The sequence below is a fragment of the Alosa sapidissima genome, chromosome 4, assembly GCF_018492685.1.
Source record: "Alosa sapidissima isolate fAloSap1 chromosome 4, fAloSap1.pri, whole genome shotgun sequence".
Lineage (NCBI taxonomy): Eukaryota > Metazoa > Chordata > Actinopteri > Clupeiformes > Clupeidae > Alosa > Alosa sapidissima.
The window spans coordinates 3,271,802-3,299,539 of record NC_055960.1 but is presented as its reverse complement, the minus strand read 5'-3'; the positions used below and the strand labels follow the sequence as shown (position 1 = coordinate 3,299,539).

At 40.9% G+C, this 27,738-nt stretch overlaps 1 protein-coding gene across 4 annotated transcripts in view; it reads left to right on the top strand.

Annotated features, from left to right (window-relative positions):
• Positions 1-8,700: 8,700 nt before the first annotated feature.
• ip6k1 (inositol hexakisphosphate kinase 1) overlaps positions 8,701-27,738 on the top strand; it is a 50,251-nt gene continuing 31,213 nt past the window's right edge. For 2 of the 4 annotated variants that reach the window (XM_042090052.1, XM_042090051.1), the window contains exons 1-2: positions 8,701-9,974; positions 22,912-23,012. The gene's annotated coding sequence lies outside the window, so the exon portion shown is untranslated. The remainder of the gene's footprint in view (positions 9,975-22,911; positions 23,013-27,738) is intronic. The other 2 variants (XM_042090050.1, XM_042090049.1) reach the window with 1 other exon arrangement.

The window sequence follows — 27,738 nt, the reverse complement described above, 5'->3', positions numbered from 1 at the left end:
GCCTGTAGATGGTGGTGCACACACATACACACGCACACACACACACAGGCACGCACATACTATTGGTGTCGGCAATTAGAACGGCCGATACATAATTACAAATTCAGTAGGATTAAAGGTGCCATGTGTAAGAATTGAGGTAAAAATATCCAAAAAATGAGCTACACGCATCAAAAGAATGAAAAGAAATAAGGGCGATGGTGTCATTAAAAAAATGACAAGGTATAGTGCTGCAGAGATATCAACCTGAATTAGCATGCTAAATTACTAGCCACAGCCCGACAGGTGTCATAATACCAGTTTCGGCCATGGGAGGCGGTATGCGGGTAACATAACCGCCAGCCAAACTGCAATACACGTGTCTCGGTTGTTACTCTAGGGTAGACCAACTCACTTTCTGGAGGTATACTGCCCCATCTTTTATGGAATGTGGAGTATGAATTGATTTTTTGGCAGACATTACACATGGCACCTTTAAAGGAAAACCAAATATTCATCATCATTTGGCTGCATTTCCAGTATTGGCGTTACGTAGTCGTTTGTCCACCAGATGGCGCATCGTTGCAGTGAGACGTAATTTTGTTGGAAGTTAATCTAAAGTGGGCTGGAAAGACGCTTCCTAGTTCCTACAAGGACAACACTGTAGTTTACCGCAGAGAACGTCTAATAAGGGTAGGATGATTTTCACATGAAATGTAATTCCCATTTTTTCTTGAAGCCGAAATAAATCTGAGAATGTTTATCGGTCATGCTTGGTTTTAACTGCAGGTACGTTAATCTTATACAAGTTGTATACCTACAACCTAGGTAAAATAATGTTAGGCCTACTGTTAGCATTGGTTGAGTGATGGAGGCCAATTTTATTATTGACCAGTGTATTTGTAGAAAACCATAAATGCGGTTACCAAGCAAATTGATATCAGCGCTGTAATTGTATCTTTCGACATCTTCTTTTGTGACCATATAGCCTACAGGAGCTAAGTGAGTTAGTCACAACGTGTTCGCTAACATGATGGGTTTCTAATGGAAAATATAGGCCTAGCCTACCTGAAAGATAACCTGTCTATGAAGCATCCTAAACAGGCTGGGACATTTCTGCTTGCTAAATAGGTTTTTCTGCTGTTGATTCGCTCACAGTCCTTGGTGGCCCTCTCAGTGCTTTGTAAAATGTTGCATTACAGTAAGACCACAAAAAGTCTCAAAAAGCATCTGAGCTAACGCTCATTCCCAAACAATCCTCTATTTTCAAAGGTGTTTCAAGTAATGTTAAGGAAAAGCATGGCTCAAAGTAAAGTAACTAGGGCTGAGATGACGTAATTGACTAGACTACATAAATTCGTCAAAGTGAATCATGGGGCGTCAATCATCGTGAGACTGAGACGCTTGTTTGTTTGAAGTGCTTGTTTAGGGTGTGACTGTGAGAGGTGAATCGACGTGCTTTGATTCCAGCTTGGTAGTTGTAGTCTATCCGATTAAAAAGCAAGTGTGTGTGGGAAGTATCCAAACAATGATAACACTTTCATTATGGCTGCTTTAGCCACAGACCTTCAGCTACTGTACAGTGGATCCCATTTAGAAGTGGCCACTTCATTCTTTCTGTGATTCACGCAGCTGGGTGAAATGTAGCCTATTACAACTTTTCGCCAAGAGGTGGCAGCTTAAGTCCGCTTGATACTGTAAGCCAGGTGTTTTCACTTGTGGTCCATGAGGACATTGCTGGTGGTCCCTGACCATGGATTCAGTAGTTGCAATGTGGAAATCAGTATTTTTCCCATGAACAATAACGGACGCAGCTCTCAACTTGGCCCGTTAATATGTGAACAGTCTAGCGACGCATTTCATGAAGGCCCTTTTGGACATGTCAGTTATTTGTACCACTGGTTAGATGTAAAACTGCATTTCGTTTTAGACTATTGGTATTTAATTTGTGCATTGACAATAAAGTTGAATATCATATGAACTAAAGATGACTAAAATCGTGCATATGTAGAAGAAGAAACATTCACAAAAATCCATGGCATGACCTCTCTTCTTGATAGCTGTTAAAAACTGCATGGAAATTACAGGGATTGTTTTGTTTGTTAGTAAATAAATAAATAAATAAATGTAAAACTGATACCTTCTGCTTTCCCCAAATACAATGTAGCCTACGGGTGTACATGACCTTTCATCAGTCCAGTTGCAATGGATGAACTGTGATGAACTGCCCTACTTGTGATTGTTTAGAGATTTTAAAGGTTTTATAAGGTAACACTTTATTTTAATGCGTCACTGTTACAGTGTACCTACCTAATTAGGTACAGTGGTACAACCTGTGTAACAACATGTACTATCAGGTACTATCATTGTACTTGCATTATGTATTTGTGGGTACCTACATATAGTTGTTACATTGTAATACTGAGTGCTTTTACAAAACTTACAAAAACTGGTCATGATAGATTTGATATACAAACCATTCTTAGCTCCAGTCAAGGCCTCGTTGTCTTCAGTGTACATGTAACAGCTGTGCTGCTACAACCTTGTTACTCTTTGATACAGTGGAATAAACCTATTAAGTGTACCAGTTACTTACATGTACATATGACATGTATGTTGTGTCTTCGATGTCTTGGAACAGGTCTACTAATTCACATGTACTGTGTGGTGCAGACACGTTTCAACACATCAATTACAGGATGCATGACATCATTGACAGGATGTATATAATATGTACATATAAGTACTTAACTGGTACACTTTATTTTAATGGGTTTATTCCACTCTATCAAAAGAGTAATAAATGTGTACCAACACAGTTGATACTACAGTATGTAGGGTAATGGCAGACATGTTCCAAGACACCAATGACACAACATACATGTAATATGTAATTGTAACTTAACTGGTACACTTCATTTTAATGGGTTTATGGCACTGTATCAAAGAGCAATAAGTGTGTACCAACACAGTTGATATATGTACTATGTAGTGAATTAGTAGACCTGTTCCAAGACATCGAAGACATAACATACATGTCATATGTACATGTAAGTAATTAACTGGTACACTTAATAGGTTTATTAGGTAATTAGGTAGGTACACTGTAACAGCGACACATTAAAATAAAGTGTTACCCTTTATAACAATCCTACAAATTTTTTGGCTAGTGCTACAAATCTATTCACCTTCGCAGCGCCAGTAGGCTGTGTGGCCCGCACACACACACACACACAGGCATGCCAAACAAGCATACACAAAAGTTTCAAGAGTGGGGGTGGAGTAGAAGATGGATACAAATTGATTAGTGTGATTTATGTTCGCGAAACGGATATACAGGACTGAGCGGCGGTCATATTTTGTACTGCAATGCGGTACATCTAGTTTCCGATACGATACCGATATTTGTTACTAAAAGCAGCTTATATACTTTTATGTAGACGAGAGAAATGTGTCATGATTTATGACGTGAAAGAAACATCCTACATTTTAAAGGGATATTCTACCATTTAGGGAATTACACTCATTTTCCACCTCCCCTTGAGACAATTGATTTGTACCTTTCTCCAGTTAATCCAGCTGTTCTCTGAGTCTGGCAATACCAGTAAGCTCCAGTAGCTCCAGCCTAGCATAGATCATTGAATCTGATTAGACCATTAGCTTCTCGCCTGCTAGCATCACGTTTAAAAGTGACTAAGATTTCCGGTTATTTTCCTATTTAAAACCTGTCTCCTCTCAATTTAGAAAGTGTAGTAAGACCAACTGAAAATGAAACGTGGCGATTTTCTAGGCTGATTTGCCATGGAACTATACTCTCATTCCAGCGTAATAATTAAGGAACACCATGGGCACAGCAGCACAATGATATCATGCAGCACCTGAAAATAGTCCCTGTAAGTTCAAGTTCAAGTCAAAGTCTGCTTTATTGTCAATTTCTTCACATGTCAAGACATACAAAGAGATTGAAATTGCGTTTCCTACTATCCCACGGTGGAGACAAGACATATTTTACCAATTAGGTCCACAGACAAACATAACATTCAAGTAAACAATATAAAAAGTAAAAATAAGAAGGCACATACAATGAAGAAATAAGAGCAGCAAAATTTGGTAGAAATTGTGCAATTGTGCATACAGTAGACAGTCAATAATAGTGCAAAAGTCAGGCCAATAAATGGCTGAGGTAGTCTTGTTTGACCTAAGTATGCAAGTGGCATAGTGGTGCAAGTTATGTAAGAGCAGCAGAAGTGTGTTCAGAAGTGTTCAGGACAACAGGACAACAACAACAAGTTGCAAGTGTGCAAGTGTACAAGTGGAGTAGTGCAAGTGGAGTAGTGCAAGGCAGCCATTTTGGGTCTAAAAGTCCAGGATGTTATGTAGCTGAGGGTGGAGGGGGGAGAGAGTTCAGGATCCTAACAGCCTGGTGTATGAAGCTGTTGGTGAGTCTGGTGGTGCGGGAGCGCAGGCTTCTGTACCTCTTCCCAGAGGGCAGTAGATCAAACAAATTGTGAGCGGGGTGACTTGCATCACTCACAATTTTGGTCGCCTTGCGGGTGAGGTGGGAGGTGTAAATGTCCTTCAGGGAGGGGAGAGAAGCACCAATAATCCTTCCAGCTGTGTTCACTATGCGCTGCAGGGCTTTCCTGTTGTATTCAGTGCAGCTTCCGCCCCACACAGCGATACAGCTGGAGAGGATGCTCTCAATGGTGCCTCGGTAGAATGTGGTCATGATGGCTGGTGGAGCACTTGCTCGCCTGAGTTTCCGCAGGAAGTACAGGCGGCGCTGAGCTTTCTTCGCCAGTGATGCAGTGTTGGTGGTCCAGGAGAGGTCTTCACTGATGTGCACCCCCAGGAATTTGGTGCTGCTCACTCTCTCCACCACAGCACCATCGATGGTCAGTGGCAGGTGTTGGGTGTGACCTCTACGGAAGTCAACAACAATTTCCTTGGTCTTGCTGACGTTCAGCAGGAGGTTGTTGTCCCTGCACCACTTGGTCAGAAGGCCGACCTCCAACCTGTATTGAGTCTCGTCGCCCTTGGTGATGAGACCCACCAGAGTTGTGTCGTCAGCAAATTTCACTATGTGGTTGTTGCTGTAGGTTGCAGTGCAGTCATGCGTCAGCAGGGTGAAGAGCAGCGGACTGAGCACGCAGCCTTGGGGGGCCCCCGTGCTCAGTGTGATGCTGCTTGAGATATTGTTGCCAACACGTACTACTTGAGGCCTCTGACAGAGGAAGTCCAGTAGCCAGTTGCAGAGGTAGGTACTGAGTCCCAGTTTGTCAAGTTTGCAGATGAGTTGTTGTGGTATTATGGTGTTGAATGCAGAACTGAAGTCTATAAACAGCAATCTCACATATGAGTCTCTTTTTTCCAGGTGGGTGAGGGCTGGGTGGAGGGCAGAGCAGATTGCATCCTCTGTGGACCGTTTGGCTAGGTATGCAAACTGGAAGGGGTCCAGGGTGGGGGGGAGAATGGATTTGATGTGTGACATGACAAGCCGCTCAAAGCACTTCATGATGATGGGTGTCAGTGCCACGGGGCGGTAGTCATTGAAGCAGGATGGAGCAGTTTTCTTCGGCACAGGTATGATGGTGGCAGCTTTGAAACATGATGGGACAATGGCTTGCTTCAGGGAAGTGTTAAAGATGTCTGTGAAGACATCCTTAAGCTCCTCAGCGCAGTCCTTCAGCGCACAACCTGGGATGTTGTCTGGGCCTGCTGCCTTACGGGTGTTGATAGCAGCAAGTGTCCTCTTCACGCTGTCGGCAGAGAGGCACAGGGGCTGCTCGTGTGGAGGGGGAGGGGTCTTCTGTGGGCAAGTGCTGTTTTGTGCTTCAAAGCGAGCAAAGAAACGGTTCAGATTGTTGAGCAGAGGGATGTTGCTCTCACAGCTCTGTGGCGCGGGCTTGTAGTCCGTGATGGCCTGAATGCCCTGCCATAGGCTTTGTGCGTTCCTGCTGTCTTTGAAGTGGGTGGTTATCTTGTGAGTGTATTCCTTTTTTGCTTCCTTGATGCCACGGGACAGGTTGGCTCTCGCTGTTCTCATGCCAGCTTCATCCCCAGCTCTTGTAGGCTTTGTCTCTGGCCCTCAGCAGCCTGAGGACATCCCCTGTCAGCCATGGCTTCCAGTTAGCCCGAGTGATGATGTCTTTTGTGTGCGTCACATCATCAATGCACTTGGTGATGTAAGAGGTTACAGTGTCTGTGTACTCCTCTATGTCTGTCTGATTGTTGTAAGTGGCTGCCTGCTTAAACATTTCCCAGTCTGTTGTGTCAAAGCAGTCTTGAAGAGCATCAGAGGCTCCCTCAGGCCACACTTTTACCTGCTTGCGAACCGGTTTGTTTGCTTTCACTCTTTGTCTGTATGCGGGCATTAGCATAACAGTGATATGGTCAGAAAGTCCAATGTGGGGGAGGGGGTGGCTTTGTATGCTCCTTTGTGTGTAGTGTAGACCAGGTCCAGGATGTTGTCTCCTCTTGTTGGAAAATCAACATGCTGGTGTAGCTTTGGTAAAACAGTTTTAAGGTCTGCATGGTTAAAATCTCCAGCGAAGATGGTGAAACCGTCTGGGTGTGCCGTCTGTTGTTCACTGATAGCCTGGTACAGTTCACTAAGAGCTGTGTTCCTATCGCTGTTATTTTTGGTAGGCGGGATGTATACTGCGACTAGCAGAATCGCAGTAATTTCCCTTGGCAGGTAAAAAGGACGGCACTTTATGATCATAAACTCCGCCAGTGGTGAGCAGTGTTTGCATACTACTACAGTGTCCTGGCACCATTCGTCACGGATGTAAACACAGATTCCTCCTCCTCGTGATTTTCCACCCTTTACAATGGCCCGGTCTGCTCGATAGCATGCTAGCTGCTCCAGTTGTACAGCAGAGTCCGGAATGTTGTCATTTAACCAAGTCTCAGTGAATACGAGCACACAGCAGTTACTCACTGTCCGGTTCGTTGATCTCAGCAGTCGTATGTAATCCATTTTGTTGTCCAGTGATCGTACATTTGCCAGGAGAATGGATGGTATGGCTGGGCGAGTTGGGTTGGCCGCTAGCCTGGCCCGGACGCCTCCGCGCTTGCCCCTCTTCTGCTTCCTCGCACACCGCTTCCGACGCTTTCTTTCCGGGGGAGGAGTAGCAGGCGAGTCCGGTGTTGTTGCAGGCCGGAGTAGTCCGAGTTCCTTTAGCGTCTCTGTTGCAAAGTTCAGAACGCTGCAAAACTTGCTTTTGCAGATGTCTAGTAGAAACTGCCTGCTGTACGACGTGGTAAGACGAGACGAACACGTAAAACTTTCGGACAAACACTTTTTAAACGAACAAAACACCGTTCGGTTGGGACAGAGCGAGGTCGCTGCGTGTGCACGCGCCGCCATCTTGCCTCGTGGAAAACTTGCCTCAAGTAATTGTATTGTCATGTACTTATAAAATTAATTATAATATATATAACATATATATATATATATATATATATATATATATATAACAATTGAGTTTTACCTTTCCCCAGTTCATCCAGCCGTTCTCTGAGTCTGACAGTATCACTTTTAGCTCCAGCTCATTGAATCAGATTAGACCGTTAGCTTATAGGAGAGATGCTAACGGTCTAATCTGATTCAATGAGCTGGAGCTAAAAGTGCTACTGTCAGACTCAATTGTTTGACTCAAGGGGAGGTGGAAAACGAGTGTATTTCCCCAAATGGTGGAATATCCCTTTAAGCTCAGGAGCCAGCTCAACTTCGAAGAGGTTCGGTGTGATATTGTGAAAGAATGTGTTTGTGTTGTATGTATGCTGCTGCTGAGACCTTGAATTTCCCCTGGGGATCAATAAAGTATCTATCTATCTATCTATCTATTGACCTAAAGTGTGTTGAAACATGATACCGAGTGTGAACTTTCGTCTCATAGCACATCTCGGCTTTGTCCCCTGCACTCCGAAATCTGGCGCTATTTAGCCGATGCTACCAACAGGTTTTCGTTGGGAGTGCCTCGGGCATCGGACTAGCCATGCAAATAAATCACTGTTTTACACCATTTACGAGGCTCAAAGTATCTCCACGTTTCATTGGTAGACTTCCGAGGGCCTTGACATTTAAAACGAGACATTGAGAACTTTGAAAAAGCACTGGTAGTTTATTTACAAGACGATTTATACAGACAGTACCTTCAGGAAGTTTTCCGTTCGCCACCATCTTGAATTTAGTCACGATAAGTCGAGCGACGAGTACGAATGAACAGGTATGATAAGGGATCAGATTCCAAAAAATAATTCCATGGAAATGCATGGATTCCAGTTCCCTTGTGATGCATCCAGACCATCCTTTGCAGAGCTTTGCGATCATGAGCGGTGCTATACCATACCATGCTGTAATGTCGCCATTATGACTCATTTACAAATGACAAATGACTCATTTACCCCCTTATCCCCCCATAGATAGCCAGTTAGATAGATAGATAGATGTTTCTCTATGGTGGTCCCCTCTTAGATAGATAGACATTTGGTGGTCCCCCCTTTTGTCTCATGTAGGCTCAGAAATTAGAATCAGTAAATCTATCGATTTTTCCGGAAGCATTTCGCTCAACTCAGCAGGCTGCATCAAAATAGTATCCCCTGTCCAGAACCACCACTATTCCCATACTTTCTTCCTTCGTTAATGTTTGTTACGAGACGAAGTGAACCTGGTGGAAACCGGGACCCTGGGATCCAGTTTACAGTTCATTGTCAGGTTAGCTAAAGCCTAGAGGAAGGGAGAAGGTCCGAACAGTAAAGTCAGAGCCCGTCACACACACACACACACACACACTCACCCCTCGACTATTAGACATTCTCTGGTAAAGTGCTCTTTAGCGCGACAACCGAGTAGGCTACATCAGGTACCTCAGGGCTGTTGTCTGATGGACGTGAGTTTGCGACGTCAGTTACGTTAATAAGCAAGCTAACGTTACGTTAGGCGATCTCATCCAAAGTTAACGGTTGTTGGTAAGCGCTACCGACGATTTTACTAGGTATTATAAACAGTTAATATGAACTAAGCTAACTTAATGTTAGCCAAGTAACCTAGATGCTAAAGTTAACTGTTAACGTTATATATTGGAAGGATAGTTCTACATCTCCCAAAACTTTGTTTATTTAAAATCTAACGTTATGGTTAACCGATTAATAGATTTTTACGTCATATTGGATATTAAGTTAAGTTGCTGATGCTTAGCTTGTAGCGTTGGAATATATATGCGTGCGAGCCTGGTCATTTATCAGACAACACTAAGTTAACGTTTATTTACGTTATACTGTGATAGCTAACGTCATTGAGCAAGAGAGCTAGCTAGTTAGCCGAGGTTACTCATTTTTGCCTGTGTGGGTTACTTCTAGCTAACGTTAAGGTTACTTCTAAATCATGGTCGTCCGAAGAACAAACATTATCACGAACAAATGAAGACACCATATCATTTTGTTTTCGTTATATGTTATTGGCGTGTGTGCTAACGTCTGTCTTTGTATGCACACACAGGTCAACACTAGATAGTGTAACGTGAACGTCAAGGACTCGAGACATGAGTTGGCTAACGTTAGCTGGCAAGAATTAGCCTTGTCCAGGCATATCGAAACAGAGTAAGTTGCCTGGCCAACATGTTAGTAATACCGAGGTTGACAATTGATGATGTCTGAAATACTTCTAACGCTACTTGTAAATACCATTGTCTAGCGCTTTAACTGTAACATTTAGCCGTCACTTGTCGAACACGTCGCATCTAGTGAATGATTTAGCTAACCTTACATATTTTCTTAGCCTCTGTGGCCTTCGGCTAGCTAGCCTGTGTAACGTTAACGTTAGCGACTGCCAGCCATCTGCATCCGGCTCCGTCGCAGCAAGGTTGTTTTTCTCTATCCGATTTTTGTGAAACAGTGGAAAGGATTCATCGTCCATACGTTAGTGCACACCTGGAAACCTCTTCAATTAATTGTCGAAACGAAGGACAACAGTAGAGATTACTAGCGTGGTAAGTATAACGTTACAATCACAATGTTAGCTAATTAACGATAACATGAACTGTTAGCTGCTTGGCCTGGGCAGTAGTTCTAGTGGTGCCTCACGTTGGTTCTAGTTGTTGCCGACTGTTTTTACACTGCTCCGAGAGCTGTATTGTACGTTACTCTCGATCACTCCATCCTAACTTTGAATGGTATCCCTCAAGTTAAAGCATTTCATGTTGACACCGTTGGCACATCTTAATTCTCAAAAATTAGTTAATATGGTCCATTCCACCGACGCGTTTACGTTAACGTTAGCGTGCTAACGTGTAACTGCAATTAGCTAATGGTGAGGCTGCTAGTGTAAAGCGTAGCTAGGTCATGATGAGTGTGAAATGTAACGTTAACTTATCTGTCATAGTGGCGTTGACTGGTTCATGGTAAATGTTTTACAGTAACTGCAACGTTCGGTTGGTTCCTCAAGAAAGTTTGTCAATGTGGATATCATACATTAGTGTGTGGTTTTAAGGTTTGTTAGAACAGGGATATAACCCCCATTTGACATCGTTAGTGATGGAGTTCATGTTAACCAATTACGTAACGTTAATTCGTTATATATATTAGGCCTAATTGTTCTGGTATCAGAGTGGTTTACTGAATTGTGTGTACCTAAGATCCTCTAGAACTGTGTCGTTTAATGTGGCACACCGTCGAAAGCGGTCCACTCAGACTTAACCTATCAGAGTTCATAACATTAGCTTTTGCATGTTATTAAGTTAGAGCATCTTCGTATTGCGATATAGAAACATGATTTAATCGACGGTTTTACCTAAACTATACTGTATGCAAACATCATGCTCTTCGTTCAAGCACAAATATCCGACTAGAGGTCATTACGTAAGGTTCACTATGGAGAAGAAATTGGCTTGGGGCTGACAAACCTTAGACACTTTGGGCTTATAGTGTACATTTGTGTGCATTTACTTATTTTAAATATATATATTTTTTATTTTAATTATTTTATTTTAAATATTTTTTGTTTATGTTTTAGGTGCAGCATACTAAAGGCATAGCAAGATATGTTTGCGTGTAATGAACTGACATTGTGTTTATTATAAGATTATTTTTCATCTTAATTCAATATATTGACATTGTATGGTATAGTGTAAGCTGATATGAGACTTTGATTAAGCTTCAAAGAGAATTAAAGCATCCCAATATGTCTGAAGGAGGCTAGCTAACAAGTACTAACATTACTTGTCTAACATTACCTGTCTTGGCTTTAAACACTTGATAATGAGACACTACTCTACTTGTCCCAATGGAAATGTCTGTTGGGGATGTGAGGGAGCATATGGAAGGTTGTTGGTTTAGTAAAGGTGGCTTGCACTGGCACTACAGACTGTTTAAAAAAACAGAGGAAAGTGCTTTTTCTCATGACACTATGAATGAAGGTTGTATTTGTGCAGGTGTCATCGCACAGTACAACATTGTATCCAGAGTCTGCCACATCTTCTTCAAGGTCTTTTGAAATCAAAAAGGAGTTTATTAGGTTTTTTAGCAATCCTGTGAACTGTTGTCTTGGACAGTTTTGTTACTAGACCTCAACTTGACCTGCCATTCTTGTTTAGGTCTACTGCTGTCTCATGTACATTGCAAACTGTGGTCACCAGAAGGCACTTATCTTCCTGTTATTTTCCTATTATTTTCAGAGTTTGGGCAAGTTTGATGGTGGATAGTTGGGGCAGAAATGTTGACCAGGGATGCTGAAACCTTTGCATGCTATTGTAGTTCCCTTTCCCCTCTCTGCTTGTAAACAAGACCGTCATTCTTGCAAAGAGGCTTAGCAGGGTCAACCCTCTCACCTTGTCTCTTGCTTATCCACTCATTCATGCACACACTGGATGCATCATTCCCTTTCTTTGTGGTCTCTGTTTAACCCCTCTTGCACTGTGCTGGCTAATGTTGCTCAGTCTGCTGTACCTAGTTATTTTTTGTCTAACAGAACTTTTCAGTACCACCAACTCTTACACTAGGACTGTTTTTGACTTTGGCGGTATTAGGCTAAATGTAGTGATGGGGATAGCACTGAAGCAAACCTCCGCACACTTATATGCTTAATCCCCTGATCCTCCCGGCTTGAAGCAACTGTCCCTGCTAGCCTGGCTGTGTGTTTGATCAGAGGCTGGCTGCACTCATACCTCCCACAAATTCTTAGATTGAAGTGTAATAGGTGCGGTGAAAAACACTGGCTGCTGGATACTCTGCCCTTTGTAAGTATTGAATAATTGAAATTTGGAAAAAATGTTCTTTAGGCTAGAAACTTTGCCTCCCCTCACTTGTTATTATTTTCTGTGACTCCTTGGAGTAGTTTAAACTTTACACCTCACTTTTGGCTCTGATCTTTTGTAGTTTTAGTAATTGTTTTGTTCATTTTTCCCCTTTTCTGACAGTATTGTCAATCCAATACTTTGGTTTTTAAGGTATTAGCAGCAATCCTTGACAAAATGGACAGCTAGCCTTATGTTTTCAGATAAAGATGGAAGGATTCACATTTTGCCATTGTTGATGTTTGGTGCTTGAATGCCACTAAGCATGGCTGCTTTATGCAACACTAAACCGTAAGACCACAACACTTATGTGTATTCCACTCTGTCATTCAAATTTGCTGGATGATGCTGGGTTCTCTGTTCTTTTCATCCAGCTGCTCTTTTAACAGCTTTTAAACATTCTACACATGCTTAGTTCCTCTGGTATGAATGCCACATACTTTACTAGATCTGTGTCTGACAGATGACAACATGGCAAGTTTTTTCTATGGGATGTCAAGCTATTCAGCTGTTTGATGTACTTCATCAGCTGTCAATGGCTTGTCTTATTAGAACAGTTGGCACTCTTGGCGCTGCTTAACCACTGGAACCACTGTTGTTTTATGTACTCTACTGTTTCTGATTGTGTGCTCAGAGATGGTTAGACCCCTAATTTGAAAGTGCAAGGTACACATGCACCACAGAAGATGTGAAGTTCAGACATTAAAACTGCCTTCAGTTGAGGCTTAAGTAGAGCTAGAGCCTCTATGGGAATGGGATGGATAAGTTGTTAACACTATTTTGAGGGAATGACGTTGAATTTGTGCTGTTTGAGCCAGTCAGACCAACAGAAAGTCTGACGTGTACCGGGGTGGCATATAATTATGATTTTGGCTATGTTTGTTTAGAATACAGCAGTTTTCAGTTATGACGATATTACATTCTTAAATAATTGTTGTGAAAAAACTGCCACAGCATCAACACAGTTCAAATATGCAACGATAAGCATACAAGCAATAGCCTATTATTGAACTGGGACAGGCTTGGTGTGAATGGTCAGTTTCACTATAGTAGTGTCACAACAATCATCAAGGTGTATAATGTCTTGTCTTATAAAAGCAAAAACAAACATTGAAGTTTCTTTTCATTTTTATTGCCACTTGGCCTATATTTTAGACAGTGACCGTTCACCAGTAAAATACAAAACTCATATTTGGCTCATGTTTGTTAAAGATTGTGTGCTCATGCTTGATATTTGTGTTCTGTTTTTCTTTTTGTCATGGTGGCTTTGTTTTGCTTCAATAGCTTGCATGAAATCATTTAGTAAATACGATTTTAATCCACTGTTCTTCTGCAGTAAGTTAATTATTTTTAAATTCTTCTGCCCATATCCAGGACACTGTCGTTAACAGGCTACATTATAGCTGGAGGGCAGCCTACAGTGAAACTGTCAGTGTTTGCTTCTTTTCTTTATTTTCAGGCGTGTTGGTTCTAAAAGACATTCTTGGAAGGATCTTTCACTACTCAACAAACAAAACAGTCTTGTTCCTAGTGACCCAAGATGGAAATAGCTACTAATCTTAGCCTATCTGATGGCACTGTACTGCCACTAGGAGATGTGATGTAATGGTCAGAGCTTCTCAAATCCTATTTGCCTCCAGTGTGCGACACACACATTTGAGTACACTGGAAAATGTTGAAAGATGACGTGGAGATTAGTGTTCATGGAGGCTTTCTGTGCAGCCGCCTCTACTGATCAGCCGCTCTGACATTACCAGACACAGTAACACCTGACCTGTAACACCTTGTGTCTGCCAGACTGCTGGGTCTATAGAAGGGCAACTTTTCTAAGAAGACTCGTTGGCATTTTGGTAAGGGAAATGGCACAGAAGAGAGTTTAAGTGAGGTGTGGAATCAGAAACGTTAGCAGGCATCGTGTGTGTCTGGCAATGGCCAAAATCTTTATGGGTAAAGCGTTTCATGTCCATATTTTTGGTATGGTGTATTAAATGTGAACTCACAGAAATGTGCATTCCTGCTTTATTGCATCAGATCCCATAGCCATCTAGGCTAGTGTTTCACTTGCAAATTGTGATATTGGTCACTTTCATAGTAGTTCCCATGATTGTTTAACTGAGCCCACGCAAAAACACATTAGAAAATAACAGTAGGATAACCTTAGGTTGCAGTAGACTGAGTAACCCAGTGTTTAAAATGTCTATCTACATCATGTAACCTCTGGCCTATTTTGTATAATAGACTTATTTCACCTAAGAGAAAACTATGTGTCATAACCACACAACAAGAAATGTGACAGAAAGCAGCTAACCTAGCAACTCCAACAAACATTATGGCCCTGTCTGTATGCTAGCTTTGCTCAGCCACCCTCAAATCATGCTCCTCTTCCCATGGTGGTCTCCACTCGCCCCAGTGGTTGGGTTAAAGTAACTGCGGACACGGGGTAATATTACACAGCCAGCCTCTTATTGTTGATGTGTCATAACTCCACATCACTGGCGAGTTTTATCTTACAGTGAGTATTATGAGAGCCAAGCCTAGGCCCCTTATTTATGAAGGTGTATGGTGTACCAGACCAACCCTCTCTTCCTTGCTTGGAATTTTAATATACCGATCGCCCAGCCCTAGTTGGAAGATCTGTTACAGACTGAAGACCTTCAGGAGATCTATTGAGTGCCATTCTGGTTCAGTTGTTTCACTAGGCTTTTAAACACTTTACTAAAAAGGGGAAGGGAAGGTAGACGTGTCTAGGAAGCATTTGTTTTGGTCTGAGTTGCTGATCTAGTGCAGCATCTTGTGGCACACAATATAGGGCTGGGTGATATGGCTGAAAACTGTATCACAATAGAAGTGTTTCATATTGGTCAATATCGATAGTTAGTGATTTTTTTTTACCTATGTGGAAAAAGGACCAGGTGAAAAATGTTCAATTTAAACACTTTTATTTTAAACTTAACCTTCCTCTGATTTTAATTACCTCAGTTATCAGTCAAGGCAAACAGGGAAAAGAAATGTCAACATGAAAAACACTCAAATAAATAAATGTAGGCCTACACATAAGTCTGAATGAAAATTAAAATCACTTCTCTCTTCATATTACAGTGTTTTTCTGCAGGCAATTTGTTAGTTAAGGTGGTGGCTGTATAACATTAATTAATTACATTATAATTATATATACTATTATATATAACAAGACAATTATAAACTACTGATATATTTTTTTATATGATTATTTATTCATGACAGCACACCTTATGCCAGTATTATAGGTAGGCTACTGTTAATATTACAATAGGCTCCAACAGCTCTACCTATTTCTCTCTCTTGCTGTTTCAGCTGCCAGCAGCACTGGTTGAAGCCTGGAAATATAAACAAAGTTTATCATTGTCTACTGGTTGGACTGTTCAGTTTTCCCACGTGTGTTTTAAGTTTCAAACAAATACTTTTCTCCTTGGGACAGGTCCTTTTGAGTCTATTATATGATAAGAATTTAGCAGTCAACTTGAATGCAACAATTTTGGAAAAAATTGTGCAGCGTGCTAATGATGCTAACCGGATTTAATAGCAATTTAGCCAGTCGTCTTTCACAATTGTGAATGTTTGGATGAAATGTGCATGCTGAGGAGGGATGTGTCCATTGAGAGGGAGGGAGAGCGAGAGAGCGTGCACAGGGCACGGACTCAAGGAGAGTCTGTGTTAAGGTAGGCCTACTTCTAGTTGCATATAGCTATACAATGAAAAATTAGAGGTGTGTTGCTTTTAATGATCTAATGTTCTATTAGTTTAATTATCTAATGTTCTATCAAACATATGTTTTTATTTTTATTGATTACATGTATATTGCGATATACATCACAATCGTTTTATCGCCCAGCCCTAAAACAAATTTAATTTGTAGATCCTTTAAGTTAGCAGAACTTGAATTTAGTTCTTAATTGAAGAATGAATGGAAGATTTTAAGTTTGCATGAGTCATGATAAAGCCTAGATATTAATCCGTTTGTCATCATAACTCGGTTGGGGCAGTTACAGAGGAAACAACAACTTGAGGATCCTTTGAATTTGTTTTTAGTGTAAAAAAACATCCCACTTCCTGCTGTTTCTAAAACCGGTTTCCAAATGGATACATGAAGGTTGTTGAAGGATTTGACCGGGTAGGTGAGGCCTATATTTAGAAATTCTTATTGGGATAAGACTCATGTCTGAGACATGTCATGGTTGGCTTATTCACCCCTCTTGGGCTGGTCACAGACTTGTGAGGTCAGCATTAGTTGGATGAAGTGTTTCTCATGCAGATTGATCTCACTTGGTAGTGGTACTGAAGGAGGTTTAAAGCTGGGGTAGGCCCAGTGCTCCAGACTAACTTTTTACATTGGTTGCAACAGTGTACCTGACTTTCCGTTTAGGTGCACCCGACATTTGTCACACAGTTGCAACAATAGGGTCAGGGGGTAGGACTAAATGTCAGGAGTGGACCACATAGAGAAGAGGTACTGTTTCTAGGACTCAAGCAGAAGTCTTAGCATGGGCACCCCAGTCACCCCCTTGATGTAGTCATTGGCATGTTTGAGTGTATTGGGTACAGACAAAATAAAACGGGCAGTCGTGGCCTACTGGTTAGCGCTTCGGACTTCTAACCGGAGGGTTGCCGGTTCGAACCCAGACCAGTAGGCACGGCTGAAGTGCCCTTGAGCAAGGCACCTAACCCCTCACTGCTCCCTGAGCACCGCTGTTGTTGCAGGCAGCTCACTGCGCCGGGATTAGTGTGTGCTTCACCTCACTGTGTGTTCACTGTGTGCTGAGTGTGTTTCACTAATTCACGGATTGGGATAAATGCAGAGACCAAATTTCCCTTGCGGGATCAAAAGAGTATATATACTTATACTTACTACTTAATAACCATCTACCGTAATTTCCCAACCATTAGCCGCAGCTTATACTTTGATTTCAGCTGTCCTCGGAGACCCCCTTATAGATAGAGAGGCCTTTGCATCCACTGTTGTAGAATGTGAGTGAGGGGGATGCTGTATATGTAAGCAACACGGTTAGATGCAACATTTTATTGGTGCGACCAATTATTGTTTTGGTCATCCCAGGAGCCATGTGACCCATTTGTGTGTTTTTTGTGTGTGTTTGTCTCTGAACGCAGATGTTCTTGCCTGACAAAATTCCACTCTCACAGTTCTTCCCCAGATGATTTTCTGCCCGTAGTCTAATTCTTTATCATAGAATAAAGAGCCCTGCATTAAGTGCTTAGATTTATTGAGGCATTTGTGAATTTAGCAGCTCATCATGAAGCTCATTTGACTGGTCATTGTTTTCTAATCTCTGGTAAAATGATTATTACTTTTTGTTAGTGTTGTCACGATACCAAAATTAATGTTTCGATACGATACCAAGTCAAGAATTGCGATTTCGATACTTCTTCGATACTTTTTAAAAAATGTATTTGATTTGGGGGCCCCACCATCTTGACATCATCATCAGTAATATTGAATACTGTAGTTTGATCATTCACACCAGTGGCCATCCCAGATTCTGCTTGACTCTCTCCACACAAACACACATGGAAAATGATGGCTTATGTCATATTTCATATATTCTGCATAATTACTAGTAAATATATTTAGCAATTTGAAAACTATTCTAAAACTATAACTATTTTAAAACTATTACACTTAGGCATATCTTTAATGTGGTGTGTAGGTCTAATTGAGTGCACATTGGTGATGTGTAGGTGTAATTGAGTGCCTGTCACTTTAAGAGATACGCGAGAGTAACTGACCTTGTCTCACGGTTTTAGTCTAGTGAATAAAAGTTGCACATAGCGCATAAGGATATGTGGATGCAATTAATTATGTTTTGTATGTCATTAGATAAAATAAATGTTCAAAAAATGTACAAGTCGAAGAAAATCTTTCTGGGATCATAGAAGAGATAAGTGTCTTGCAATGTTCATTAATGATTTTAGTGAGCAATAATTGTCAAACGTGACCTGAGCTAGTGGGATAGTTAGCAAGGATCTCTCTTCAGATGTAAATGTTTGCCATGGTTGCTTAGCCTATTTCTAATGCGAATGCACGATTTGATGCAGGCAAAAGTATTGACTGTTACTAACGAAGGTTTTATAGCAATATTATAAATGTGGCGACAGAATAGCCTAGAACTTGGGTAAGCCTTGCGTTTAGTAGCCTAATTGCGGTGATTGCGGAACCAAAACTAATGTGAATCACGGACTATCCTACAACCAAAGAAAGTAAAGGTGATTAGTAGGCCTACCTGCGTTAGCCAAATAAAGGACGGGACTGCACCCTTCACAAACCGTAAAATAAAGTTTATTAGTTTTACAGTTGGCTACAGTTGACAGTTTACCATCAGTCCACACAAACAATTCGGGTTTCCTTGCACTAGCCATTTCGCCGTAGCCTATTCTGTCTGTTTTTAAAGCGTCTTTAAAGTTTTGCAAGTTTTGGTGAATTTCTGTAAAGACACAGTGCCACCTATAGGCCTGGGGTATGAAGTAACGTGTTGAGTCGTGTTGAGATGGATCCGTTTGGACGCAAATATTCTTGATACGGTTCCAGGGAAGACGGAGGAAAAAAAGATCGGTTTGGTACGTGTGGACTAGGCCTTAATAACATTGAACCCAAATAGTAGGCCTAAATAACCAAAATCCCACAGCCTAGGTAGGTTAGCAACACAAACTTGTGAGATGCAAGTGAGCAAATCAACTTGATATTAGCCTATTATGATGTGTTACCATAGCATCACTTGAACTAGCAGCCATGTCTCGCTGTTTATAGCACGACAGCTGCGCTTACGTGTGTGTGAGGAGAAAAGACGCACAGCCACAGGTTAGGGGAGGAGGCGCTAGAAGCATGCCTTGTGCACACGCATGTTACTTCAAAAGAACACGGTCATTCTCAAAAGTATCGATACTAATAAAATTAGGCATCGTGACATTTTTAATTTCAGGGTATTGCGATACTTTTGTAGTATCGGTGCACCGTGCAACACTACTTTTTGTCACAACATAATGTCAAATCTGCTGAATAGCAAGACACATACTGGTGTTAAATTAGGCTATAGAGTAGAATATGGGTGTTTGTGTGAGTGCTTACATCTGTTTTGTTTAATGTAGGGTACATTGTGTTGGCTATGCCTGTTTTCAATTCAGCTCTCATGGCAATGCTACTGAAGCTAATGGCAGAACACTTGGCACAGGAACATTGTCTTACTTTCAAACAGATCATCTGTCATGTTGCTGTTCACAAACTGAAACCTGCACTCATGCTTCACTCATGCTCATACTTCCTGTGGTAAACATTCACCTGACGGTCAGGACAGCTGGTTGTAGGTCAGGCTTTACAGCTGGCACATTGTGAATCCTTTACTAGTAATAAACTATAGTGCACCCAGTCTCCTTATTTAGTCCCCCTGAAATGTTTCCCATTTTGTTATGTTGTAGCCTCCTGCCTCCTTTCATTTTGGCATTGGCATATTGAGTGTAGATTGAATTGAGGGGGAAAAGGGCACTTTAAGTAATTTCTCTGAATACTAAACTACTCTAAAATGAACCATAATGCACATGTCATATCTAAGAGTTAAATCAGAGTTTGTTTGAATGAGTCCCTCACCTGTCATGCTAAATGATTTGGGCCCTTGTAACAGCATGCAGTCTCAAGCCCTTTCATCTTAAATATGCAGCTGTGTGCTTTCTACCTTGTAACCTTCAGAACTGCTATTGTTTTTGTTTAGTTATGTAAGTTGACACCGTGCATGAGCAGTGGTGTGTGTGCATGCACATTGGCACTGAAAGATCAAGCTCATAATAGCAGTTGTTGGAGTAGGGGTGTGTGAGGGACCCAGCCAGTAGTCTGCTGTCTTTCAGCAGCTGCTCTATTGCCTAATCCTATAAGGCCCAAATCACAGTGTTCCATAGTAGCACACATGAAATGCCTCTTATCCAATAACAAATTGATAGATACTTTAACTGGATCTAGCTGTTATAATGGTATAAATGATGATTTATGTGATATGGTGGGTCGTAATTAAAAGATTATTATGACCGCCGCTAGCGTAGCGCTAATTTAGGTTTAGTCAGAGTGTCGGGACACTGAAAGACCGGGCTGCATGAAACTTGGTGGCCATGTAGCCCCACAAGGATGACTTTCATTTTGATCCATCTGATCACACGTGCACAAACAAACACAAACACACACACACAATATAGGCACATAAATACACACATGCACACACACACACACATACAGCGGAGAAAATAAGTATTGAACATGTCAACATTTTTTTCAGTAAGTATACTTCCAGAGAGGCTATTCGCATAACATTTTCTACAGACATTGGTATTAACTTAGGTAATCCACATATATTAAAAAATCCAAACATTAATGTCCCTAAGTAGAGTAATGAGTAAAAAAGTGGAATGGCACAGGGAAAAAGTATTAAACACACTAAGAAAAATCAGTACACAAAGGCAAGGAATGGCAAGGAACGAGCTGGAATCTATACATAGTTAGAGAGTAATTATCCCTCCTATCTGTGCAAATTAATGTAAGCTGGGTTAGTACATATTGATGAGCTATAAAGAGGTTTTTCGTTACCAAGTTGTCACAAGAAACATGTCATGATGGGTAAAAGCAAAGAGCTCTTCCAAGACCTTTGCAACATTATTGTTGCAAAACATATCAATGGAACTTGTTACAGATGCATTTCAAAACTTCAGAATCATCCAGTAAGCAGTATTGGAGCCATTATCTGCAAGTGGAAGGAACATCACTGCATCATCAATCGGCCATGCACAGGATCTCCTCACAAGATTTCTGACTAAGAAGTCAGAAGGATAGTCAGAAGTGTAGCCTAAGAGCCAAGGACCACTCCAGAAAGACTTGGAGGCAGCAGGTTCAATTGTTACAGAGAAAATCATAGGTAATGCACTCCACCGCCATGGCCTCTATGCACGCTCACCCCACGTGACTCTATTACTGAAGAAAAACATGTCGAAGCTCATTGAAAGTTTGCTACACAACATTTGGACAAGCTTATGAAATACTAAGAGAATGTATTCTGGTCAAGTGAGAGCAAAATTTAACTCTTTGGATGTCATACTACACACCATATTTGGAGGAGAAATGGCACTGTGCATCACCCTAAAAATACCCTACCAACAGTGAAGTTTGGAGGTGGAGGCATCACGGTGTGGGGCTGTTTTTCATCTCATGGTACTGGCAGACTTCATAGAGTTGAAGAAATGATGAATGGAGCCATTTTTTTCTGGGAGAATCTTGCCATCCACCAGAACAATGAAGATGAGACATGGCTAGACCTTCCAGCAGGACAATGATCCAAAGCATTCAGCAAAGGAAACTCTCAATTGGTTTCAGAGAAAGGAAATTCAGGCTCTGACTTAAATCCAATTGAACAGTTTTGGAAGTTACCTAAAGATCAGGATTTACAAGAGGGACCCCTGGAATCTTCAATATTAAAAGACTATCTGTTTAAAAGAATGGGCCAAAATCACACCTGAATACTGCGACTGATTAGTTTCATCATAGAGGAAATGCCTTGAAGCTCTCATTACAAAAAAGGGTTTTCCACAAAGTATTTTAGTAGGCGTGTTCAATACTTTTTTCCTGTGGCATTCCACTTTTTTACTCATAACTCTACTTATGAACATTAATGTTTGGATTTTTTTATGTGTGGATTACCTAAGTTAATACTAATGTCTGGTGAAAATTTCATGCAAATAGCCTCACTCAAGTATACTTACTGAAAAAAATGTTGACGTGTTCAATATTTATTTTCCCCGCTGTACACAGGCACATAAACATACATACACAAGCACACACACACACACACACATACAGAGGCACATAAACACACACTCACACACAGAGAAGAACGCACACAAAAGCAAACACACACGCACACATTCATTTACATACACAAAAGTTGCAGTAGTAGGGGATGGAGTAGCAGATGAAGACAAATTGACAAGTGTGATTTATTTTTGCGGAGAGAATGTGCAGGACTGAGTGGCTGTCATATTTTGTATTGCTCTGCAGTACATCTAGTTCTAAAACGGATAGTTCCGGTCTTTGATTGAAATTGTCTCAAAGCTGTTGTAAAACACTAAAAAATGTAAAGAAGCACAGTCACAGTACACCTCTGCACACTGGTTAGTAGCTTATGATAAGACCTAGGCCTGTCTGCATGCCGTTATAGGTAAGAAATGCAATCAATCTTGAATCGGAGACGGTTGATGAAGAATCTTCATCATGTTGAATGTCATAAAAGAGTGAGCCTTTACATGTTTCTATAGGAGCATGCAGCAAGCTGTCACAATGTCCAAACTTAACTTATCTTTTTTTTTGGTGCCTGGCAGTAAAAACAAAAAGGCCTCTCTGCTGTCGACGTATATCAGTGGCTGAGCCCTGTTGTGGCTCTGTTAATTTACACTTTTGCAACGAAGATGTCAGAGGGCTATTTACTAAAACAACTGTGATCTTGCACAGACCACTAAGTTATCACTAATGGCTATTGATCCTGGGCAGAGTTTACTGGCCGACTCTTGACTAATGAACTCTTGTCTGGACATCTGAACATTCTGCTTTATTTGTCAGCCCCGATGCAGCGAGTGCTTGCACAGAGAATTCTTCAGTGAGGTGGCCTGCAAGATCATCAGGTCATTTATCAGAGACGACACTAGAAGACCAGTAGAAAGGTGGATATTGACATACCAATTAGGGCTGTAAAATTAATCGAATTAAACGAGTAATTGTCAATTATGACTTCCTACAATTACAAAATCCAGAGGGAAATTTGACTACATTGATGTGTGGTGGGTGATGCTAGATTGCCTAGGCCTTTTTTCTTTGAAGAAATATATATATATATATCAATATATCATTCATAGGGTTGGGCGATGTCTCCTAAATTTGCATTTGACGATGTGTACAGTAAAACATCGTGATGGACGATGATATCGTCGGGGGGGAGGGGTAGTGTAGTAAACACTACCTACCATATGTCTGTACAGAAATACATTTAAAAAACTAGGGATGCACGATATATCGGCGGCCGATATATTATTAGCCGATAAGTGAAAAAATAAAAAATATTATTATCGGTCCGATAACAGAATTCTAGCCGATAATTTGCGCCGATATTTTTTAAAGTCCTAATTTAGGCCTACGTAAGGTCCGTCTGGCTACACTGAGCTAGCCTACTTGAGCTTGGTTGGCCTCAATATAATGTCAGCGGTGTGAATGTATTTCACCACTCTAACAAAATCTGTGGATATGCGTTCATTTGGGAATCTGTGCATCTCAAAATCCTCTCATGAATGATCCGCCATTTAACCTTAACAGAGCGGAGCTCAGCCCTATCTAGAGCCGTCTTGTGCTGGTGTGTTTGCACTTTACCGCGCTGGTTGGGGAAACAAATAAACAAACTCGTTAGTGGGACGAGTAGGCTACATAAGTAGGGCTAGTTCTATGTTGTGTTTTAGTATTATATTTGCATTACTTTAGCTTGGGTTTTGTATTATTACCTAGAAATATGCTAACCATTCGTGCTTCAGTTCCAGACAAGTCATCATAATAAGTTATTAAAACCTTTGGGGCTAACGCCTTTAATTTCTGCTGCAGCAGGTTGTGCGCAACATAGTAGACGGACATAAGATACAGTCTGAGGAGTTGCAGCTTTATTCAGTTACCCGCAGTTGAAACTAAACCTAAGTTTCCCTCACAAACTCTGATTTGGTCGCTATACTGTAGCTTATTCCAAGCTGAGCCTTTTATGAGCGTTTAGTCCTAAATGAAAACGATTCAAACTCTCTAGCCACTCACTCGCAATTCACTGACGTCAGGTTCACTTAAAGGAGCCACACATACTGTAGGGCTGTATTCACGATTTTTTTTTCAAGAGTAATATAATTGGTTATCGTATCGGTATCGGCCACAACAAACCAATAAATATCGGTTATCGTTATCGGCCCTAAAATTTCATATTGGTGCATCTCTATAAAAAACACATAAAAAAGATATATATATATATATATTATATAGGCTATACGGCCTGATGAAAGTGGACAGCTAAGAGAGACATACTGACCAGGCTACCGAAGTTGTGTGGAAGATCTGCTCCAAGAAAATCGTCGTGAAAGATGGATAGACAATCAATCTGAACACTTGCGTGTGCACCAATCAGCGGAATATTACACATTGCCAGCCTTTGCTGGCCCTAGCAAAAAAGCTACTTAAGACTACTATCGTGGTCACTCATTTAAAATCTTCAATAGTACGCTATGCAGAATCCCACGTTATCAGGCTACCGTCTATGCTGACTATGAGGGCGGAGGAAAGTAAAAGTAAAGGGCTGCGATCGCGCAGTCCAGGCTATAGGAGGGCGAAGTAAAAATACTTTTACAAATAACGAATCCCAATTACCACTCCGCTGCTGTCTGGGACTTCTGCTAAATGCATGAAATACAAGCCTTACAGTGAAAGACGGATAGAATTATTTGAATAAGACGGTAGACTAATACGTGATAACTGTTTGGCTGACAGCCTTTAAAGTAGGCTCAATTTCATTTCCAGGGAAAGGTTTTTTTTATGTTTTAGCCTGTTACACCAGGAATTTATGACTGGCATGTGGGGGCGTGGCATCACGATGGTTGCTTCCCATCGTGATGCCTGTCAGCCATCACGATGGACGATGATATCGTCCATCGGCACAACCCTATTCTATAATTCGGGGTACATTTCAATTGTAGAGAGAAACCAAGAAAATGTAATGAGTTTTTATCATTAAACTTTTTTATAGTTATAGAACACACAAAGTTAACATGACAAGTATTTGCTGAGCTTAAACCTGTAAGACTTCAAGTATTTATTTGAAAAAATTATGTAATAACAGAAAAATCTGTCAACTCTGTTAGAGACAAACTTGGTAAATTCTATACTGTATATTTAGCTAATGTGATACATTTTTAAATTATGCCTTCCCTAAGAGAACTTTTGTCTCTGCAGTCACTGTAGCAACTTTGAATTTGATAAGATTGCTACTTTTTGTCCTGAATTAAAAAAAAAACAACACATTCCACTGGCAAGCACTGAGGGAACCCTTGCCATTGTAACACAGTTAATAGGCTGCTGATGTGTGGATGCAATTCATAATGTTTTCTACGTAGTTAGTTAAAATAAAGGTTCGTACTTCTCCTTGGGACAAGCACTTTTGAGTCTTGGAAAACACTTTTCCATTTACATTGGGATTTGCAAACATTCAGTTGTCAGAGTCAATAAAATGAGCCATGTATGAGTAACAAAATTGACAAGCAGCTCTAAGTAAGCATGCTAAACTCTACATCCAAACAGTATTCTAATGTTAGCTTTGATATACTGCTTGATTGCATAACTTAACTTAGTTTAGTCTCCTCATATTAGCAGTTAACTTTAATGCAGCAGTTTTGAACAAATTTGCGCAGCATTGTCACAAGGCTAAGCAGATTTAATAGCAATTTAGCCTGCCCTCTTCTATGCAATGCTTCTATATGGCAACAACAATCCTTCAACAATCGTTAATGTTTTGTTAAATGCACATGGAGAGGAGGGGCAGCGGGGTTGTTACGAGAGAGAGCGGGGCGGGGCAATAAAAAGGAATTTATCTTATCTTTAATTTAAATAGTACAACATAAAACATTAATGTGTGGCGGCCAGTTTTGATTTTGTGGCGCCCCACCACAGATTAGTCAATGTATGGGAAACACTGATATCGCTATTGTTTTATCGCCCAGCCCTATATATATATATATGTATGTGTGTATATATATATATATATATATATATATATATATATATATATATATATATATATATATATATATATATGTATGTGTGTGTATATATATATATATATATATATATATATATATATATATATATGTATATATAATATAGACAGAGTACAAATCTAGACGTATCCGTCTTGATTCAGGAGTTCAACTGGGAGACCCACTGAGTATCCTCTGTCAGTGTATTGCTTGGTTTGTTTGTGTGTGTGACCTCATTTTCTATGGTCGCCTGTTGTTCTCTCCTTGAGTGAAGACCTGGCCTCTGTCCACCTTCCTCCTCGCTGTATTGGTGACACAAGGCTTTGAGAGACTATGAGTATGGCTGGCATGCTATTTTGGCAGATGCCTTTTGCAGTACCTTAGCATATCATAGCGTAGCAGCAAGGATTTTAATTGTTGTCAAAATCTACGACACTATGGTGTGACGTAGCAGGCCAAGAGATTTGAAAACTTCAGCCTGCGCAATAAACACACACACACACACACACACACACACACATAAACACATACATAAAGACACATGCATGTATACACACACAATAGATATGCAGGCATACGCACACATAAACACACACAGACACACACTCAGAAACAGACACACACGTGTGCACACACATGAACACACATGCATAAACACTAACACACACACACACACATACACACAGTAGATATGCAGGCAAACGCATTCACGAACAGACTCACGCACACACACATAAACACAAACTCGTACATGCACACGCACGCATGCACAAACACACCCACCCACACGCATGCACACAAACACATATAAGCACACACACAAACACGTACATGCACACATGCACAAACACACCCACCCACGCGCACATACACAAACACACACACCCACGCGCACATACACAAACACACACACACACAAACACGTACACGCACGCATGCACAAACACACCCACCCACATGCACGTACACAAACACAACACGTGCATGCATGCACAAACACACACACATTAACACACATACACACACAGTAGACATGGAGGCATATGCATGCAGGCATGCACGCACGCACAGACTCACTCGCACGCACATAACACATACATACACGCATTCGCACACCCACACACGCACAAACACACATAAAAACACACACATGCAGGCAAGCAGGCACGCACGCACACACAAACACACAAACACACATACACACCATTACCCTCCACACACACTCACAAGCGAACATACACACACACATCACACGTCACGGACACACAAAATCCTATAACATCCTATCCTTTTGTCTCTATTAGTTGACCACCTGGTGTCCTGTAATATCACTTGAATGTTAGCAATGATTAGCTAACTAAACTAGCTATCTACAAGTAAAGACTTTGTCTCCTGCAAGTGACAAGCATATTATACACAATGCTAGCTAATAGAACAATAAAACATCCTCGCTTAACTTATTGACTATGTGGCTAAGCCTAATCCATAGACATGGTGCAGCTCTCTTTGTAATGGTAATCTGAAATGTATTTGCTGGTAATCTAATTCAGCTAATAGTTATCTTATTTATATTGTTTACGTAAGGGATAATGTATTGTCCGCCAGTAATTATCAGAAA